The sequence below is a fragment of the Oncorhynchus tshawytscha genome, linkage group LG26, assembly GCF_018296145.1.
Source record: "Oncorhynchus tshawytscha isolate Ot180627B linkage group LG26, Otsh_v2.0, whole genome shotgun sequence".
Taxonomy (NCBI): domain Eukaryota; kingdom Metazoa; phylum Chordata; class Actinopteri; order Salmoniformes; family Salmonidae; genus Oncorhynchus; species Oncorhynchus tshawytscha.
In genome coordinates, this window is record NC_056454.1 from 14,551,384 (window position 1) to 14,574,011 (window position 22,628).

Consider the following 22,628-nt stretch of genomic DNA (forward strand, 5'->3'; position numbering starts at 1 on the left):
ACTTCTGTCAAGTGTCTCACGTGATTGAGAGAATCAAGTCCATCAGCGTATGCCCTTTATAGGGTGAAGAGCAATGATCCTGCTCCACTTATTCATTTGCTAGAGCTACCCGAGCTGCTCCCCACTCATGTAGAGGTTGAAACTGTTCATTACTGTTCGCAAAACAGGCTAGAACACTTCTACAATGAAGATGATACCGGTAGCTTCCAGCTTTAAATTGTAGGCCAACTTACCCTGCTAGCTTCCAGCTGAATTAATTCACTACTCTAGACGTTTGTGATATGCAAACCATAATGCTAAATCTGCTGATTTCAAAGCTGACTGACATCAAAAACATAATTCATTTACTTAGTCTCGCTTGCCACCTAGCTGAACTGCCTGTGAATGACTTCATTACTTAGAGACAGCGCACACTTCTAGAATAAGAGGTTGCTTCTTTTATGCAAATGTTGTTGATCAGTACAATAAAATAATGTTCTCCTAGCAGTTGCCAATTAAATAATTCCTAAATGGAAGGTATTGTTTGTCATCTGTAGCCCTATGAAATCAGCTAACAAGCTCAATAACTCAACGCATGCACACACTCCTATTGAATAATATGCATTCACCTGTATTGTGATTAGATCTAAAACTGGAGATTTACCATTCAAATAAATGATAACCATGTTTTGTAGTTAGACTGGTAAAAACGAAGTCAAATTGATTGTATAATTTAGTCATTAACACATACATGGCTCTTAAACACGAAAAAAAAACGTACAAATGTTCAAATGGAATGATTTTAAACTCAAGATGGCAAACGATTGAACAGAGCAGTAGCTGAGTTTCTGTCTGGATCAAGTGCCATTATGTGACTTTGGCTGGTACTTCTTTTTTGTTGTGGTGGTATCGCGCATCGTGATACTAAACCTGGCATCAAAGTAAAAATTCTGGTATCGTGACAACATTAACTCATCCAACGCTGCAGAGGAGATCTGACTGCATCACGATCCCCCATTCCAGACATCATTACAGCTTGAACCAAGTTGTGTCCCCCAAGCCGCCACCACTCCCACCTCTGAACCAGGTCAGTTCAGATTCATAGCTGTACAACAAGACTCAGAGGAACATGGCACCTCTCCATGGCATGAGTGATATATGCCCTGAGAAAGGGCTTAGTCCTGACACAATCTGTAGCAGAGTTCAGCCTGCAGTCGAACACCAGATAACGGGACTTAACAAAATAAATAAAAAGATAGGTATCCATTATACTAGGAGTTACAGGGTAGGTACTGTTTGGAGTAGAGGTCGACCGATTATGATTTTTCAACGCCGATACCGATTATTGGAGGACCAAAAAAGCGGATACCGATTACTGAATGAACACTTATTTTAACTTAATATAATACATCAATAAAATCAATTTAGCCTCAAGTAAATAATGAAACATGTTCAATTTGGTTTAAATAATGCAAAATCAAAGTGTTGCAGAAGTAAAAGTGTAATATGTGCCATGTAAGAAAGCAAACTTTTAAGTTCCTTGCTCAGAACATATGAAAGCTGGTGGTTCCTTTTAACATAAGTCTTCAATATTCCCAGGTAAGAAGTTTTAGGTTGTAGTTATTATAGGAATTATATGACTATTTCCCGCTATACATATAAATGGCATATAAAGTAATGTCATACTTTCCAGGTCCATACCCAAACAGTTCGAACTACTAATTTTGAATATTACTCTCTCCAGAAATAAGTCTCTCACTGTTGCCGCCTGCTACCGCCCCCCCTCAGCCCCCAGCTGTGCCCTGGACACCATTTGTGAATTGATCGCCCCCCATCTAGCCTCAGAGTTTGTTCTGTTAGGTGACCTAAACTGGGATATGCTTAACACCCCGCCAGTCCTACAATCTAAGCTAGATGCCCTCAATCTCACACAAATCATCAAGGAACCCACCAGGTACAACCCTAACTCTGTAAACAAGGGCACCCTCATAGACGTCATCCTGACCAACTGGCCCTCCAAATACACCTCCGCTGTCTTCAACCAGGATCTCAGCGATCACTGCCTCATTGCCTGTATCCGCTACGGAGCCGCAGTCAAACGACCACCCCTCATCACTGTCAAACGCTCCCTAAAACACTTCTGTGAGCAGGCCTTTCTAATCGACCTGGCCCGGGTATCCTGGAAGGACATTGACCTCATCCCGTCGGTTGAGGATGCCTGGTCATTCTTTAAAAGTAACTTCCTCACCATTTTAGATAAGCATGCTCCGTTCAAAAAATGCAGAACTAAGAACAGATACAGTCCTTGGTTCACCCCAGACCTGACTGCCCTCGACCAGCACAAAAACATCCTGTGGCGGACTGCAATAGCATCGAATAGTCCCCGGGATATGCAACTGTTCAGGGAAGTCCGGAACCAATACACGCAGTCAGTCAGGAAAGCTAAGGCCAGCTTCTTCAGGCAGAAGTTTGCATCCTGTAGCTCCAACTCCAAAAAGTTCTGGGACACTGAAGTCCATGGAGAACAAGAGCACCTCCTCCCAGCTGCCCACTGCACTGAGACTAGGTAACACGGTCACCACCGATAAATCCATGATTATCGAAAACTTCAATAAGCATTTCTCAACGGCTGGCCATGCCTTCCGCCTGGCTACTCCAACCTCGGCCAACAGTTCTGCCCCCCCGGCAGCTCCTCGCCCAAGCCTCTCCAGGTTCTCCTTTACCCAAATCCAGATAGCAGATGTTCTGAAAGAGCTGCAAAACCTGGACCCGTACAAATCAGCTGGGCTTGACAATCTGGACCCCCTATTTGTGAAACTTTCCGCCGCCATTGTCGCAACCCCTATTACCAGCCTGTTCAACCTCTCTTTCATATCGTCTGAGATCCCCAAGGATTGGAAAGCTGCCGCAGTCATCCCCCTCTTCAAAGGGGGAGACACCCTGGACCCAAACTGTTACAGACCTATATCCATCCTGCCCTACCTATCTAAGGTCTTCGAAAGCCAAGTCAACAAACAGGCCACTGACCATCTCGAATCCCACCGTACCTTCTCCGCCGTGCAATCTGGTTTCCGAGCCGGTCACGGGTGCACCTCAGCAACACTCAAGGTACTAAACGATATCATAACCGCCATCGATAAAAGACAGTACTGTGCAGCCGTCTTCATTGACCTTGCCAAAGCTTTCGACTCTGTCAATCACCATATTCTTATCGGCAGACTCAGTAGCCTCGGTTTTTCGGATGACTGCCTTGCCTGGTTCACCAATTACTTTGCAGACAGAGTTCAGTGTGTCAAATCGGAGGGCATGCTGTCCGGTCCTCTGGCAGTCTCTATGGGGGTGCCACAGGGTTCAATTCTCGGGCCGACTCTTTTCTCTGTATATATCAATGATGTTGCTCTTGCTGCGGGCGATTCCCTGATCCACCTCTACGCAGACGACACCATTCTATATACTTTCGGCCCGTCATTGGACACTGTGCTATCTAACCTCCAAACAAGCTTCAATGCCATACAACACTCCTTCCGTGGCCTCCAACTGCTCTTAAACGCTAGTAAAACCAAATACATGCTTTTCAACCGATCGCTGCCTGCACCCGCATGCCCGACTAGCATCACCACCCTGGATGGTTCCGACCTTGAATATGTGGACATCTATAAGTACCTAGGTGTCTGGCTAGACTGCAAACTCTCCTTCCAGACTCATATCAAACATCTCCAATCGAAAATCAAATCAAGAGTCGGCTTTCTATTCCGCAACAAAGCCTCCTTCACTCACGCCGCCAAGCTTACCCTAGTAAAACTGACTATCCTTCCGATCCTCGACTTCGGCGATGTCATCTACAAAATGGCTTCCAACACTCTACTCAGCAAACTGGATGCAGTCTATCACAGTGCCATCCGTTTTGTCACTAAAGCACCTTATACCACCCACCACTGCGACCTGTATGCTCTAGTCGGCTGGCCCTCGTTACATATTCGTCGCCAGACCCACTGGCTCCAGGTCATCTACAAGTCCATGCTAGGTAAAGCTCCGCCTTATCTCAGTTCACTGGTCACGATGGCAACACCCATCCGTAGCACGCGCTCCAGCAGGTGTATCTCACTGATCATCCCTAAAGCCAACACCTCATTTGGCCGCCTTTCCTTCCAGTACTCTGCTGCCTGTGACTGGAACGAATTGCAAAAATCGCTGAAGTTGGAGACTTTTATCTCCCTCACCAACTTCAAACATCAGCTATCTGAGCAGCTAACCGATCGCTGCTGCTGTACATAGTCTATTGGTAAATAGCCCACCCATTTTCACCTACCTCATCCCCATACTGTTTTTATTTATTTACTTGCTCTTTTGCACACCAATATCTCTACCTGTACATGACCATCTGATCATTTATCACTCCAGTGTTAATCTGCAAAATTGTAATTATTCGCCTACCTCCTCATGCCTTTTGCAAACATTGTATATAGACTCCCCCCTTTGTTTTCTACTGTGTTATTGACTTGTTAATTGTTTATTCCATGTGTAACTCTGTGTTGTCTGCTCACACTGCTATGCTTTATCTTGGCCAGGTCGCAGTTGCAAATGAGAACTTGTTCTCAACTGGCCTACCTGGTTAAATAAAGGTGAAAAAAATAATTAAAAAAAATAATAATAAATAAATAAAATACAAATATACCATTTGTATTTCATTAACCTTTGACTATTGGATGTTCTTATAGGCACTTTAGTATTGCCAGTGTAACAGTATAGCTTCCGTCCCTCTCCTCGCTCCTCCCTGGGCTCGAACCAGCAACACGACAATTAGTGCGCGCTAACTAGCTAGCCATTTCACTTCGGTTACACGAGCCTCATCTCGGGAGTTGATAGGCGTGAAGTCATAAACAGCACAATGCTTGACACACAACGAAGAGCTGCTGGCAAAACACATGAAAGTGCTGTTTGAATGAATGTTTACGCGCCTGCTTCTGCCTACCACCGCTCATTCAGATACTTGTATGCTCAGTCAGATTATATGCAACGCATGTCACGCTAGATAATATCTAGTAATATCAACCAGTAGTTAACTAGTGATGATTGTTTTTTATAAATTTAATCCTAGCTAGCAACTTACCTTGGCTTACTGCATTCGTGTAACAGGTAGTCTCCTTGTGGAGTGCAACGAGAGAGAGGCAGGTCGTTATTGCGTTGGACAAGTTAACAGTAAGGTTGCAAAATTGAATCCCCCGAGCTGACAAGGTGAAAACTTGTCATTCTGCACCGAACGAGGCAGTTAAACCACCGTTCCTAGGCCGTCGTTGAAAATAAGAATGTGTTCTTAACCTATTAAGGTATAGGGGGCAGCATTTTCACTTTTGGATAAATAGCGTGCCCAATTTCAACTTCCTGCTACTCATGCCAGGAATATATGATATGCATATGATTAGTAGGTGTGGATAGAAAACACTGAAGTTTCTAAAACTGTTTCAATCATGTCTGACTATAACAGAACTTAAATAGCAGGCAAAACCCCGAGGACTAACTGTTCTGATTTTTTTTTGTTTTTTTGCCTCTGACCGTTCCCTTTGATGTCTTTGCCAAGGGATATTTGATAGGAACTGTAAAATGGTCCCTACGACTTCCACTGGATGTTACCAGTCTTTGGAATTTGGTTGAGGTTAATCATTTGTGCAACGAAGAAGAAGCACATCCTGGAACAAGGTTACACTGTTGAGAGTTGCGCAAGACAAAAAAAGGAGCATGGTTTGTTTACTTGCTGTATTGAATACAGATTGCCCCGTCTACAATTTGATCGATTATTAACGTTTAAAAATACCTAAAGTTGTATTACAAAAGTAGTTTGAAATATTTTGGCAAAGTTTATAGGCAACTTTTGAAATGTTTTGTAGGGACGTTGTGTTTTGGTAAGCTGTTTTTTTCTGGATCAAACGTGCTTTATAAATGGACATTTTGGGTATACATGGATGGAATTAAATCGGGGGAAAAAGGACCAATTGTGATGTTTATGGGACATATTGGAGTGCCAACAAAAGAAGCTCGTCAAATGCATATTTTATTTTATTTCAGCGTTTTGTGTAGCGCCTGCTACGCTAGCTCTTTTGTTTACTACTGGTTCAGGTGGGTGCATGCTATCAGATAATAGCTTCTTATGCTTTCGCCGAAAAGCATTTTAAAAATCTGACATGTTGGCTGGATTCACAACGAGTGTAGCTTTAATTGAATATCTTACATGTGTGATTTAATGAAAGTTTGAATTTTATAGCATTTTATTTGAATCTGGCGCTCTGCATTTCCCCAGGCAATTGGCCAGTTGAGACGCTAGCGTCTCCCCATCCTCAAGGTTTTAAGTGACTTGCCTAGTTAAATAAAAAAGGTATATAAAAAAATAGGCGCCCAAAAATACAGATTTCTGATTGTTATTGAAACGGACACCCTGCAACTGGACATTTTACGAGACTCCTGTTTCCATGAATCGTGGACGACGACAGTAAAATCGCCAAGGGGGTCAAAAATGTGCTACACCAAAGAGTACCTAACCTGTAACTCCCAGTATAATGGACACAATTATAGATTTTTAGTTAAGTCACGTTACAATCTGTAAGCGAGGCTGAATTCTATCTTCATGCAGCCTACTAGTCAGTACACTTGCGTCTATCCACTGTATTCCTTTATACAAAAGGAAAACCAGACTTGTCTGCCTTGTATTTTTTTTCCCCCCATGACAAAAATGAGAACCTACTGAAAAATACACCATTATCTGAAAATTACTTAATTTGTTGAGTTTAGTAGATTTGCTCTGAAGCTCTGGCCAGAAAAACTGAGATCAGGTATACAGCCAATTTAACAAGGCAAGTCAGCTTCTGCCTGGCACAAAGTCTTAACTGCAAGGTAATAATGCGATTGACTTAGAACCCTGAAGGCCTTCAGAATAAGCCTGATAATTAGTCCTGGGGGATACTCTGATTATCTAAGGCGGCAGAGATAATCTGTTGAAACAAGGCATTACCACAGAGCAATCCATTTAGCTCAAACTAAAATAAGGGAGTGACAAAGCAAAACGAATGAGGATTGTTCCCTCGTCACACACAAAAGAACAGCTGAAAGCAATTTCTGAAACGTTTAATAGGCTAAATGTCTGATTACTACACATCTGAACAGAGTAGGGGAGACATTTCCTACATTTATACTCCTCAAGATAACATATTAACACTGAAATATTTGACATGGCATAATCCTGGTACATGCCTGACAACATTCTGCCTGATGAGTGTTAGAGGTAAACCAAACATGGCGCTCTATAGCTATATGGGGCTCCCTAGTTGCGCAGAGGTCTAAAGGAACTGCATATCACTACAAACACCCTGGCTCGAATCCATCCCATAGGGCGGCGCAAAATTGGCCCAGCTTTGTCCGGGTCTGGCTGTCAGTGTAAATAAGAATTTGTTCTTAACCAACATGCCTAATTAAATAAAAGTTACATTTAGTGGAGTTGATAAGGAAGTTAACATACACTTGTGTTGGAGTCATTAAAACTTGTTTTTTAACCACTCCACAAATTTCTTGTTAACAAACTATAGTTTCGGTAAGTCTGTTAGGACATCTACTTCGTGCATGACAAGTCATTTTTCCAACAATTGTTGTTTAGACATATTATTTCACTATCATAATTCCAGTGGGTCAGAAGTTTATATACACTAAGTTGACTGTTCCTTTAAACAGCTTGGAAAATTCCAGACAATGATGTCATGGCATTAGAAGCTTCTGACTCAAATGATGCACTGAGTTAGGCTAATTGACCTCATTGCTTGACATCATGGGAAAAATCAAAAGAAATCAGCCAAGACCTCAGAAAAGAAATTGTAGACCCCCACAAGTCGGGTTCATCGTTGGGATCAATTTCCAAACGCCTGAAGGTACAACGTTCATCTGTACAAACAATAGTGCGCAGGTACATGCAGCCGTCATACCGCTCAGGAAGGAGACACATTCTGTCTCCTAGAGATGAACGTACTTCGGTGCGAAGTGCAAATCAATCCCAGAATAACAGCAAATGACCCTGTGAAGATGCTGGAGAAAACTGGTACAAAAGTATCTATGTCCACAGTAAAACAAGTCCTATATTGACATGACCTGAAAGGCTGCCGTACAAGGAAGCCACTGCACCAAAACCGCCATAAAAAAAGCCAGACGGGTTGCAACTGCACATGGGGACAAATATTGTACTCTTTGGAGAAATGTCCTCTGGTCTGATGAAACAAAAATAGAACTGTTTGGCCATAATGACCATCATTATGTTTGGAGGAAAAAGGGAGAGGCTTGCAAGCCGAAGAACACCATCCCAACCGTGAAGCACTGGGGTGGTAGCATCATGTGGGGGTGCTTGCTGCAGGAGGGACTGGTGCACTTCACAAAATAGATGGCATCATGAGGAAGGGAAATTATGTGGATATATTGAAGCAACATCTCAAGACATCTGTCAGGAAGTTAAAGCTTGGTCGCAAATGGGTATTTCAAATGGACAATGACCCCAAACATACTTCCAAAGTTGTGCAAAAATGTCTTAAGGACAACAAAGTCAAGGAGTGGCCATCACAAAGCCCTAACCTCAATCCTATAGAAATTGTGGGCAGAACTGAAAAAGTGTATGCGAGCAAGGAGGCCTACAAACCTGACTCAGTTACACCAGCTCTGTCAGGACGATTGGGCCAAAATTTACCCAACTTAATGTGGGAAGCTTGTGGAAGGCTACCTGAAACATTTGACCCAAGTTAAACAATTTAAAGGCAATGCTACCAAATACTAATTGAGTGCATGTAAACTTCTGACCCACTGGGAATGTGATGAAAGAAATCAAAGCTGAAATAAATCATTCTCAAATATTTTTCTGACATTTCACATTCTTAAAATAAAGTGGTGAGCCTAACTGACCAAAGACAGTGAATTTTTACTAGGACTAAATGTCAGGAATTGTGAAAAACTGAGTTTAAATGTAGTTGGCTAAGGTATATGTAAACTTCCGACTTAAACTGTAGCTCTAAGGTCTACAATGACTGACATGACAAAAGGAAAACTGCTGATACCTTACCCAATTTCAAAAGTTACACCTTATGCATTCTACTATTAACACTCAAGAATAAGTTGAAAGCCTCAGAGTACCAAAAAATAAATAAAAAATAAAGAAATAAATGGCCTAGGCAATATCTTCATTATGTCACATGTAAGCAAGCACACAGCATTAGGCCTACAGCCGCAAAAACAGGATTTCAACTACTAGGCTGGATCCTAAACAGTCCAATCCTCTTCCTTTTCTCAATCTCCTTCAAACCTGAGGGCCTCTGGGAGACAGCTCAGCTAAGGGAATTCTCCAAGCTACAGCCTCAGAGCAGACTCCGTGGGGGTCTACTTTACTGACATGGCCTTGCTCTAATATGCTCTCTATTTTGCATCTACAAACGGCTATGAGGTCTCATAAGATCTGTTCAGTCAGTGCATCATGTCTGCCGCACCACTTCCACTGTCAAGAGTCAGACCATAGATAATGCCAGAGAGACACTGATTTTCAATAAACCTCATTGAATCCAGACAATAGAATGGAATTCAAAATGTATTTAACTTATTAGAACATTAATTTGCCCAAGTTAATCATAAGACATGAACAAAATGTATCAGTGGTTGTATTTTCCCTGCAACTTTCTGAAAATGCCCTTGTCGTGTGTGCGGCGCACGCACGTCTACACTTTGTGTAGCCATTAGCGATAATGCTAATGATAACAATCTTCTGGTAGAGATGAAAAGGCTTTCCCGAAGGCTACTTTGTAGTACTGCCTACCAGCCAGAATGATGTCAGGATTATTTTCATCAATCCAGTGGCATCTCCGCAATCACATGAGGTACAGAAAAGTCACTAACCCAACGATGTCTCTTGATGGTGCGCACATGCATTAAAGGGCAACTACACCCAAAACATTACATTTTTAACTTTTTTCCCTCCCAGACCTTAAGAGGTTTCCTGATGTGGTGTAAGCATTGTTGTGGACTAAAGAAAAGCAACCAAATGTGATGTTCTATTAACAGTGAGATTTTGCCAGCAAAAACCTGAACTGAGAAAATCAAACCTGGGAAAACTAAACAGAATTTTGGAAAAAACTGAATCAGGCAAAAAAAAGTTCAGGGCACTACAAAGAGGTCGACCGATTATGATTTTTCAACACCAATACAGATTATTGGAGGAAAAAGCCGATACATATTTATAAAAATAAATAAAAAAGTTTAATTATTATTATTATTTTTTTTATTTTTTTTATTTTTAAATCGGCCGATTATTTTTGGTTTATTTGTAATAATGACAATTACAACAATACTGAATGAACACTTATTTGAACTTAATATAATACATCAATAAAAATCAATTTAGCCTCAAGTAAATAATGAAACATGTTCAATTTGGTTTAAATAATGCAAAAACAAAGTGTTGGCGAATAAAGTAAAAGTGCAATATGTGCCATGTAAGAAAGCTAAGGTTTCAGTTCCTTGCTCAGAACATGAGAACATATGAAAGCTGGTGGTTCCTTTTAACATGAGTCTTCAATATTCCCAGGTAAGAGGTTTTAGGTTGTAGTTAATATAGTATTTATAGGACTATTTCTCTCTATATCATTTGTATTCCATATACCTTTTGACTATTGGATGTTCTTATAAGCACTTTAGTATGGCCAGTGTAACAGTATAGCTTCAGTCCCTCTCCTCGCTCCTACCTGGGCTCGAACGAGGAACACATCTACAAAAGCCACCCTCGAAGCAGCATTACCCATGCAGAGCAAGGGGAACAACTACTCAAAGTGAGTGACGTTTGAAACACCATTAGTGGGCACCCCTCTAACTAGCTAGACATTTCACATCGGTTAGACCAGCCTAATCTCGGGAGTTGATAGGCTTGAAGTCATAAACAGCGCAGTGCTTAAAGCACAGTGAAGAGCTGCTGGCAAAACGCACTAAAGTGCTATTTGAATGAATGCTTACGAGCCTGCTGTTGCCTACCACCGCTCAGTCAGACTGCTCTATGAAATCATAGACTTCATTAATATGGTCGAATCCGGAAACTATCATTTCGAAAACAACACATTTATTATTATCGCATGTACCCTGACTGCGTGCAATGAACCCAAGAGAAGGGACACAATTTCACCTGGATTTATTTTAGCTAAATATGCAAGTTTAAAAATATATACTTCTGTGTATTGATGTTTATGGTTAGGTACACATTGGAGCAATGATACGCACCGCATCGATTATATGCAACGCAGGACACGCTAGATAAACTAGTAATATCATCAACCATGTGTAGTTACCTAGTGATTATGATTGTTTTTTCATAAGATAAGTTTAATGCTAGCTAGCAACTTACCTTGGCTTCTTACTGCATTCGCATAACAGGTAGGCTCCTCGTGGAGTGCAATGAGAGGCAGGTGGTTAGAGCATTTGGACTAGTTAACTAAGGTTGCAAGATTGGATCCCTGATTGGATCCCCAAGGTAAAAATCTGCCCCTGAACAAGGCAGTTAACCCACCATTCCTAGGCCGTCATTGAAAATAAGAACGTGTTCTTAAAACTGACTTGCCAAGATAAATAAGTGTAAAAATTACACTTTTTATTTTTTTTATAAATCGGCCAAATGTGTCCAAAAATACCGATTTCTGATTGTTATGAAAACTTGAAATCGGCCCTATTTAATCGACCAGTCAGATTAATCGGCTGACCTCTAATACAGAGGCAATGTTTGTCAAAAGTGGGTCAACATTTCACTTTCAAAAGGGTGCTCGGGTACTGCCATAAATGTTCTGATATCCAGTAAAGTTGAAGACCCAGTGGAGGAAATGCCTAAATAAAAGCCAATGACCTGTCTTTCCTGTGTCCAGTACCAGAACATTACAAGCCACTCTACTCTGGCCAGTACGACCCATGATGGTTTCCCACCAGCCCGTGGTTTACAGCACCCACAGACAAGACAATTCCTCCACCTTGTCTAACATGAGCCTGGAGAACAATGCAGGCCTGTCTCCAAGACAATTCCCACAAGCGCAGTGGGCCGAAGGGACCTGGGTCTGGCTGTTTTACTTGGCTTTCACAAAGAACACCAAAGTATCAGAGCTGGAACAGAGAACAAACATGTATATCAAATTATTCTCTGGCAGTTCCCTCTTAAAATCAACACCCTTACATCAACCTAGCAATTTGCCTACAACATAGGTTTGTTCTGAAAAAATGTATGCAAGAGCTAGACTGCCTAAAAATTAGACCAGATATCACACATTAGTGCTACAGTCTTCATTCGTTCCCTGTATCGGCATCACATAATCCACAAGAACAATCTGACTACCCATCGTTCAAATCTACTGTCCTGCGAAAACAAATTCTAATTTCACGAGAAACTGACCACTCCAGCTCATTTTACCAAAATGTCCACAGCAAAAAAAGAAGCTTGCCAGCCACCTTCTTATTGCAAGGGGATAGCCTAATCAGCAAGATCAAGATAAACTATACGAACAAAAATATTACCGCAACAATGAAAGATTTTACTGAGTTACAGTTCATAAGGAAATCAGTCAATTTAAATTAATTCATTAGGCCCTAATCTATGGATTTCACATGACTGTGCAGGGGTGCAGCCATGGGTGGGCCTGGGTCCACCCACTAGAGAGCCAGGACCAGCAGGTCAGACTGAGTTTTTCACTAATGTTTTTCCTCACAAAGGGCTACTTTTGTTCAGTGTATTAACCATACTAAGGCATAAAATAGGCTAATTAAAAAATAATAACTAATCTATAGCCTAGTTCAAAGCCCATTTAGACCACTATTCTATGATGTCAACTAGGGATGCAAATTTCTGTCAATTTTGCTTTTGTCTAACTGGTCAACAAATGGTTACTGTTTGGATTTTTTTTATTGTGTGACCAACAGAAAATACTATCAGAGACCTACATATAATGAGATATTATGTTTCCGCCCTAACAATGCGAGTCGTCCCAAGGCGGGAAGGCAGTCGACAAGCATAGGCCCAAAATAAGCACAGAAACTAATTGAGCATATTTGACAGATTTTGGCAAGAGCGAAACCTCTTGCTTTGCCTCTGCCTCTCTGATACTACAGATGCATACAAGGACTGGACATTTTTTATTAAGAGTTCAGTGGATACATGCAACAATAGCAAGCTTATCGTCTTACAGTTCAAAAGGCTGTAGCCTGTTATTGAACACGCAACTCCTATAATGAAGCAGCTAATAAAACACCATTTTCAAACATTTGCCAAAATGTTATTTGCGGAAAACACAGCTCTAAACCTAATGCAAGCAGTTGTGACAGATCAAAATCTCCTTTAGAAATGTAGAAAGAGGGGGAATCTAATAGCAACAACCATGATGGGTTGCTAATATGACTAGGATTGTGCTTCTGGACAACGAAAGAAAATTAATATGAAAACCAATAGAACAGGAGAGAAATGCTGATTAATGGCATGAGGAAGTCTTTATAAAATAATTGCATCCACGTTTCTACAGATGGATTTTCGCAAGGCAAGACATGCCTCATTATTTGAAGTAAAACATGCAGGTTTTACTGCCTCAAGCTCACATTGCAAAGCAGAGGGTGACTCGCTGATAGTCAACAGTAGGCAGGCTACAGCCTATACATCTGAATGGCAAATGGGAGGCACGCTTAAATTACGAGTTGAGAAATAAAAATAGCGCCTTTTAAATCTTGGCCACCAAAGTTTAATACGTGATTGCATTTAGAATGGTTATTTGTTGCCCAAAGACTGGACTTACAAAAGTAGGTTTCACTCCTGTAGCCTACAGACTTGAGCCACTCTTGCACGGTCTGACAGGTGGTAGGCTTTTCCACTCCTCAAACTAGGCTCTGTATGCGTGTGATAAAAAAGATGCATGACGACATAACGAAAATACACACGAGCCAATTTAATACAACACAATTAAGCTAATTACCCTATAGACCAATAAGCATGACTAGTCAAATGTATTTTTGGCAGCTAACCGATTAACATCCCTAATGTCAACTAGCCTACTGTAGATTAGCTTGCTGTTCATCTGCATAATCTGGTGGGTGCTGCAACACCAGATGGAGGTAGTCTAACTGGCAGGGAAAGCAAAACAGGCAAAAGAAAAAGAAAAAAAAAGAGACAACACCCAGGAGACACAAAGGATCAGGTACCACAGCAGATTTTGTGGCACCCAAGATGGATGCCACTTTAGCTCATTTGTAGAGTAGAGGTGAAATAAAATGTGGTGCTCTGAGGTCCTAGGGAATCTATGTTCAAACCCAGGACGACGCAGTGCAACACAATGCTATGCATTTCCAGTTAGAAACATGCATTTGATTTTATATAAATTGTACGCAACAGCTACCCAAGTGGAAATTGCATTATGTAGACTATGGTATTTAGCATTTTTCAGTGATAATGTAATCATAAGCAGCAGTTATGCAAGGCAACAACATCATTCATCAAGTGGAAAAGTTGAAAGAACATAAAATGGAAAACCAGCCATGATTTACCACATTCAACCTAACGAAAACAAGAGAGTGTGGCGCGAGGAAACCTCTCCCTCAGTTACCTTGGTGTCCACATCACTAAGGACCGATCATGTTCTAAACACACCAACAGTCGTGAAGAGGGCACAACAATGCCTGTTCCCCCTCAGGAGGCTGAAAAGATTTGGCATGAGACCTCAGATCCTGGAAAAAAAGTTATACAGCTGCACCAGAGAGCAACCTGACTGACGCCACACACAAACACATTCCTTCACACACACGCTGCTGCGACTGTTTATTATCTAGTCACTGTTCCCCTACATACATATACACATTACCTTGACTAACCCTAACCCCGCATGAAAATCCCTGGTATATAGCCTCATTTGTTTGTTATTATTATTTTTTTTACTTTTAGGTTATTTAGCAAATTGTTCTTACTTAAATATATATTTACTCTGTATTGTTGCTTATGGGCTCATAAGCATTTCACAGTAAGGTCTATCTGTTGTATTTGGCAAGTGTGACAAAGATCATTTGATTTGAGTGTAAAGCGAGTGAGGAACTTTAAAAAAAAATGTTTTTATTTAACTAAGCAAGTCAGTTAAGAACCTTGTTCAGGGGCAGAATGACATTTTTACCTTGTCAGCTCGGGGATTTGTGATGTAGAGTGCTGCAATTTTATAGCTTGCCAGTAGATATTTCAGTACATCATGAAGTAACATGAGAAATGTCATGTAACAGAGTAAATAATACTCAACTTAATAATGCTCACTGCCAAATATCAGTTTCCACTTCAGATTGCTGAATGGATTTTAGGATTGAAATGAAGCAGACAGGTGCTATAGAACACTTTTTAAACAGTTCTGAACCATTGGGGACCCATTGAATATGCAGATTTGTCAGGAAATTAGCTTTAAATTAACAGCAATTTCTCTCTCAGCTCCATGACATAATGTGCAGAATTGCAGGAAAATAGCCCCCCCTCCCCAGGAAAAAAAAAACTTGAGAAACACTGCCATATAAAATGTCTTCCGGGTTACAATAATTTGACAACCCTATCACCTTGTTCAGAATATAGTCTGTTGCCCTAGACTGACTAGAGCAGGGATACCCAAACTCTGTCATGCCCCCGCCGGGTGTGCATGTTTTGGTTTTATCCCTAGCACTACACAGAAGTTTCAAATAATAAAAGCTTGATAATGAGTTGGTTATTCGAGTCAGCTGCGTAGTGTTAGGAGAAAAACAAAACATGCATCCACATAAAAACAATATATATGCATTTTCCCATCAAATTGACCTGTTGCAGATGAAAGGCTGTTCATGAAGACCAAGTGCACATGAAAATAACTGAGGTTAAATTCCTACGTACTGAATAAAGAATACAAGTTATTAAATGGGTTTCCATTACATTTTCAACTCTACTGTTCAAAATTTGCATTACGTGGCTAATGTAACCACTCTGGTCTTGGCACGTACACACTAGCCAACAGAGATTGCAGATACAGTGCGGTTAGGCTGGCTTACAGGAAATAAAAATCTCCCTCTTTTGTCCATGGTTATTTGTCAAATGCCAGCCAAGAATCAATCATGTCTCCAGAACCCCGGATATTTATTAGAAAGCAATCAATCACCACGTGCACTTTCACCTTGTGAAGTTCATATACCTTATTCTGTCTGTAGCCTAACAAACTACATGGTTTCCCCGAGTCGTAGTCGAGAACCACACCATATTGTTGCACGACTTCAACTTTACTCCTACATGGTTATTATATCAATGTGCACAAAAAGGCTTAAATCATTTTACCGACAAAAACGTCGCACCTTGTCTAGCATATTTTGTTTTCAACATTTCGGAAGTCTGATCACCTTCCTTTATACGACATGTACTTTACTAAAATAAATGTTGGATGAAAACTTGGTTATAGTTATAATTTGTACATCGCAAATTGACTGCAAGAATCCCAAACAGATGTAGTATGACAAAAACAGAATAATTCCAAACCTTGATAACATTGGGATATTATTGAATATGCCTCTATTTATGCATGGATCAGATTTCCTAAATTAAAATTAGTTTTAAATAATTTGAGTGACTTTACAGTCATGTCCAAGATTGTATTTTTACAAAAAAATGTTTTATTTTGCTCAGAAAATGTAAATATTTTAGGAATGTGACCATCACAATGTCTAGAAATCTGTGCATCACTGCTGAAACATAACATTTGCTTTAAATATGTACAGTTACCTGGTAGAAACAAAGATGGGTGGGTATAATGTGTTAAGTTCTAACAGGAATCTGTTCACAAAACTTTGTAAAGTACCAAGGAAACCAACAAACGCATACAAAGTAGCATGATCAATTCACCTAGCTAACTAGAAACCGAATAGGTATCAACTCAGCACGTAGCTTATTCTTAATGTTTGTCCATTGGGTACCAGAGTGAGGAGATACATTTTTCAGAATAAACGTGGTGAGTGAAAAACGTCATTAAATAGCCCACTCCCTACCTGGTATCTATCTTATTCTGCTGCTTTACAACCGTGTATGCGTTTGTTGGCAACCTTGTTATTTACGACGTTTTTGGAACAGATTCCTGTTGGAACGTTCCAGAAATTATACCCACTCAACAAAGATCACAAAAATAACAAGGCATGCAAAGACCATCACAAAGACTTGAGTTGTCATGTAGGACATTTAAGGCTGATTACTTGTCTAAAGTAATACACTGCCCTATGAAACTATTGCCACCGTCCTGTCCACACAAACCATTGAATGTGCAGCCTGTACCCTCATTAGCACATGGATACTTGAGTCACTTATACAGTTGTCAATGATTGCAAAACAATTGATTGCAAACACCAGTTTCTGAATCTAATATGATCCACTGCACAGTAGGTTATCACGACAAGTGTACTTAGCTGGTTACTGAAATATAAAAATATGCCATCTCAACTTCATGTAAAAAATTTAAAAAAAATACAATTATAAAGGCGAGGGTCGCCAGACACCATTGCATCATTATCGATAAGGAGTAAACCATTCTAGTTAACCAATGTATACATGTACATATATATTCATGTTGTCCACAGAAACCCATAAATCTCGCAATACTGAATCCATGGGTCCAATCCATGTCACGTCCCTGTTTTAAAAATCACACATCTTAGCTTGTTGGCTGGCAAATGCAACATTTAACAATAGATACGGGTAATAGTTAACGTGGTCTTTGTAGCCGGTAGAGACAGTTAGTAGTAGCTAGCTAACGTTTACTGGATAGCAAATTCTGTATCGGAAACTTGCTAGCCAGTAAGGCAAGTAGCTAGCACGCTTGCTACTCCACTTCAGCATGTCAATAATTGAACTTATATTGCGAGCAAAGTACCGGTAGTTTAAAGTACTGTGCTTAACATTGACCAATTAGCTAGTTTGCCTCATATTTGCAGTCAGACACCACCAGCTACTACTGTAGTGGCTAGCTAACGTTAGCAGGCTGCTGCCCATCATGGCTTCGGTGTAACTCAAGACGCAATTAATTTCAAGACGATTCTTAGCACGTAACCACGAAACGACTCACAAAACATGTAACAAATACTTTTCCGTAAAATATTATTTTTACAGTACCTGCCTTGGCCTTCACCACTGCCGTGATATGTTGCTGAGAAAGCAACCCCGGTGTTGTCGGGGACGTGGAGAGCTAGGACCAAGATGGCGTCCCCTCCAAACTTCCAATGTTACTTTGGACACTCATCAAGCTACTTTTTGAAACGACAAAGCAAACAAACACCGCTGTCAGTGGCAGTACAATCTCGTGATTTTTGAAACCTTGCAATGTTTAGACACAAGCCCAGCTGCACCGGTAACCTCACAAAATGTTGGAATTTAACATTTTGGACATAACCTCCTCACACCTCTGCAGTGCGTCTGGAAGTGCCCTGTGCTGTTGTACCTTACTTCAAGCGTCACGCATCGTGTGCAAACATTATCGCGAGGTTCATGCACCCAGGAAAAATGCCACTGGTGAAAAGCCATCAAAAATATGCGTGAAAGAGAACATCGTAACTGACATACAGTGTCAGTGGCCAGTTCCCGTTATGACTAAGTCAGTAATGAGAAGTCATAATCAAGCTATAGTAAGTCATTATTATGAGATAGCAAGTCATATTTATGAGATAACAAGTCATATTTATGAGATAACAAGTCATATTTATGAGATAACAAGTCATTATTGGGAGATAGTAAGTGATAGTTATGAGATAGCAAGTCATATTTATGAGATAGTTAGTCATTATGGGATTGTAAGTCAATTATGAAATAGTAAGTCATTATTATGAGATATGTACATCTTAATTATGAGATAGTAAGTTTGGATCATTGAATAGTCCTGCAGTTTGACCCCTTTTAAAGAGGAAATCTGGGATTCAAACATTAACAAAGCATTTTCCCCACAATTTCATTTGGTTAACAGCTGAGGAAAGGGCCAGGAGAAAGGTAACCACTGTCAAATACATAGACGCAAGGACCTCACATATGGATGCAAGGACTGACCATCCATGAGAACAAAATTATACACTACCGTTCAAAAGTTTGGGGTCACTTAGAAATGTCCTTGTTTTTGAAATAAAAGCACATTTTCTGTTCATTAAAATAACATCAAATTGATCAGAAATACAGTGTAGACATTGTTAATGTTGTAAATGACTATTGTAGCTGGAAACGGCAGATTTTTTATGGAATAACTACATAGGCGTATAGAGGCCCATTATCAGCAACTATCACTCCTGTGTTCCAATGGTACGTTGTGTTAGCTAATTCAGGTTTATCATTTTAAAAGGCTAATTGATCATTAGAAAACCATTTGCAATTATGTTAGCACAGCTGAGAACTGTTGTGCTAATTAAAGAAGAAATAAAACTGGCCTTCTTTAGACTAGTTGAGTATCTGGAGTATCAGCATTTGTGGGTTCGATTAGAGGCTCAAAATGGCCAGAAACAAAGAACTGTCTTCTGAAACTTGTCAGTTTATTCATTTTCTGAGCAATGAAAGCTATTCCATGTGAGAAATGGCCAAGAAACTGAAGATCTGGTACAACGCTATGGTCCTACTCCCTTCACAGTACAGTGCAAACTGGCTCTAACCAGAATAGTGGGAGGCCCCGGTGCACAACTGAGCAAGAGGACAAGTACATTAGAGTGTCTAGTTTGATAAACAGATGCCTCACAAGTCCTCAACCGGCAGCTTCATTAAATAGTACTCGCAAAACACCAGTCTCAACGTCAACAGTGAAGAGGCAACTCCAAGATGCTGGCCTTCTAGGCAGAGTTCCTCTGTCCAGTGTCTGTGTTCTTTTGCCCATCTTAATCTTTCATTGGCCAGTCTGAGATTTTTCTTTGCAACTCTGCCTAGAAGGACAGCATCCCTGAGTCGCCTCTTCACTGTTGACGTTGAGACTGGTGTTTTGCGGGTACTATTTAATGAAGCTGTTTACAATTACATTGTCTTCAAACATTGGAGTAAAACAAGCTTCTAACCATTGCTCATGAGGCATTTCTAAGTTATATTATACAAGAATCAATGGCTATATATTAATAATTCAAATGTCCAAGAATGGATGTACCAATCCCAGATTGCCCCTTTAATGGATTGAATTAAATTAATGAATTAAATCTTATGTAAACCAGATGTTATCAAACTGGCATCAACTCACATCAACAAAACTCTCCAATCAACAAAATCACCACAAACTAACTCTATCTCGCTGTCTCACACACAGACACACACGCACACGCAAAACATGAATTTAGAAATTGATAATGCAGAACATAAACATGCACACACATGAAAATTTGGAGTAAAATGGAGCTTATGGCATTTTATCCAAGTCAGATAATATTTTAACAATTGCATAGGCCTATTGATTCAACTCTAGCTAGCTCTATGGTGTCAAAATTGAATGAAAAAATGACCCACTATTTCCATCAGTATCTGTTGTAATAATAAATGAGCTTCCAAGGTCATTCCGCACTATGAACTACATCAACGTTTTTTGACCTAGAGTTAGACAATAAGCAAACATAAAATGACAATAATAGCAAGTGAATAATACTTATTCAAATATATTGATATAATATAAATATATTTGAACATTTAAAAATAATAAAATTAAACATTTTTAAAAATACATTAGTTAGCACGTTTCTTTGTTGAAAAACGTTGCATGTCCTTGGTTCTGTTTCAGTTAGGACTGTCAACAAAACAAATAGTCCTATTATGACATCAGGGTTCCAACATGGAATTATATTATGTGTCCGAATTTTCACCTTATTTCCAAGTAAAACAGAACAAAATATTACACTGGAATGCTCTTTCCACCAAAGACATGCAAATCATTTCATAATTCAAACGAGTGTCAGTTACAAAGGAATCCAACATACTTTTTCAATCCAACATCCTCAGCCAAGAAGGCGGTGTACGAAAGTGGTGGCTGATGAGGGAGGACGGCTCATAATAATGGCTGGAATGGAGCAAAAGGAATGGCATCAAACACATGGTTTTCCATGTGTTTGATGTATTTGATACCATGACACTTATTCTGCTCCAGTCATTACCAATAGCCACTTCTCGTCAATTAAGGTACCACCAACCTCCTGTGGTACACCTGCATTGCTTTGTGCTTCTACACCTGCAATGCTTGCTGTTTGGGGTTTTAGGCTGTGTTTCTGTACAGCACTTTGAGATATCAGCTGATGTAAGAAGGGCTATATAAATACATTTGATTTGATTTGTGTACGAATTGGTAAGGCTACAAAGATTTTGGTGGCAAAAAAAGGATTTTTTAATTATTATTATTTTAGAATTTATTTCCAAAATACAGTTTATTAAATACAGTATGATGTATTTGTTTAATGTAACTTATTCTCTGTAAAAAGTCAGCCAGCATATATTTCCAACTTCGGACTTTGTGTGCATCCTAAATGGCACCTACATGCATTCGGAAAGTATTCAGACCCCTGACCTTTTCCACATGTTGTTACATTACAGCCTTATTCTAAAATGTATAAAATATTTCCCCCCTCATCTACACACAATACCCCATAATGGCAAAGCAAAAACAGGTTTTTTACATTTTCGCCAATTTATTACAAATAAAAAGCCTAAACATCACATTTACATAAGTATTCAGACCCTTTACTCAGTACTGTTGAAGCACCTTTGACAGCAATTAGCCTCAAGTCTTTTTTAAATATTTATTTTATTTTATTTTTTACCTTTATTTTACTAGGCAAGTCAGTTAAGAACAAATTCTTATTTTCAATGACGGCCTAGGAACAGCTGGTTAACTGCCTGTTCAGGGGCAGAACGACAGATTTGTACCTTGTCAGCTCGGGGATTCGAACTTGCAACCTTTCGGTTACTAGTCCAACGCTCTAACCACTAGGCTACCCTGCCGCCTTCTTGGGTATGATGTTACAAGCTTGGCACACCTGTATTTGGGGAGTTTCTCCCATTCCTCTCTACAGATCCTCTCAAGCTCTGTAAGGTTGGATGGGGAGCGTTGCTGCACAGCTATTTTCAGGTCTCTCCAGAGATGTTCGATCAGGTTCAAGTCCGGGCTCTTGCTGGGCCACTCAAGGACATTCAGAGACTTGTCCTGAAGCCACTCCTGCGTTGTCTTGGCTGTGTGGGTCGTTGTCCCACACAGCCAAGATGGATGCAAGATGGCGCCAACAGAGATGGTAGCCTTGCTTCAAGTCCTTAGGAAACTATGCAGTAATGAGTTTTTTAAATGTATTATTTCTTACATTGTTAGCCCAGAAAATCTTAAGTGTTATTACATACAGCCGGGAAGAACTATTGGATATAAGATCGACGTCAACTTACCAACATTACGACCAGGAATATGACTTTCCCAAAGCGGATCCTTTGTTCGGACCTCCACCCTGGACATTGGATCTAATCCCAGAGGCCGACCCAAAACAACGTCGTCGCCGCAGGACAGGCAGATGGAGTGGCCTCCTGGTCAGACTTAGAAGGCGAGCACACCATCCACTGCTTCTGAGCATATTACTCGCCAAAGTCCAGTCTTTATACAACAAGGTGGACGAAATTA

General features: G+C 40.2%; 1 protein-coding gene across 2 annotated transcripts in view; it reads right to left on the reverse strand.

Moving 5' to 3' along the window:
• The window catches only part of LOC112225228 (serine/threonine-protein kinase tousled-like 1-B), a 28,958-nt gene extending 10,489 nt beyond the window's left edge, over positions 1–18,469 (reverse strand). The window contains exon 1 of one of the 2 annotated variants that reach the window (XM_024388973.2): positions 18,147–18,469. The gene's annotated coding sequence lies outside the window, so the exon portion shown is untranslated. Of the gene's footprint in view, positions 1–18,142 lie in introns of both variants that reach the window. The other variant, XM_024388972.2, reaches the window with a different exon arrangement.
• Between the last annotated feature and the right edge of the window lie 4,159 nt (positions 18,470–22,628).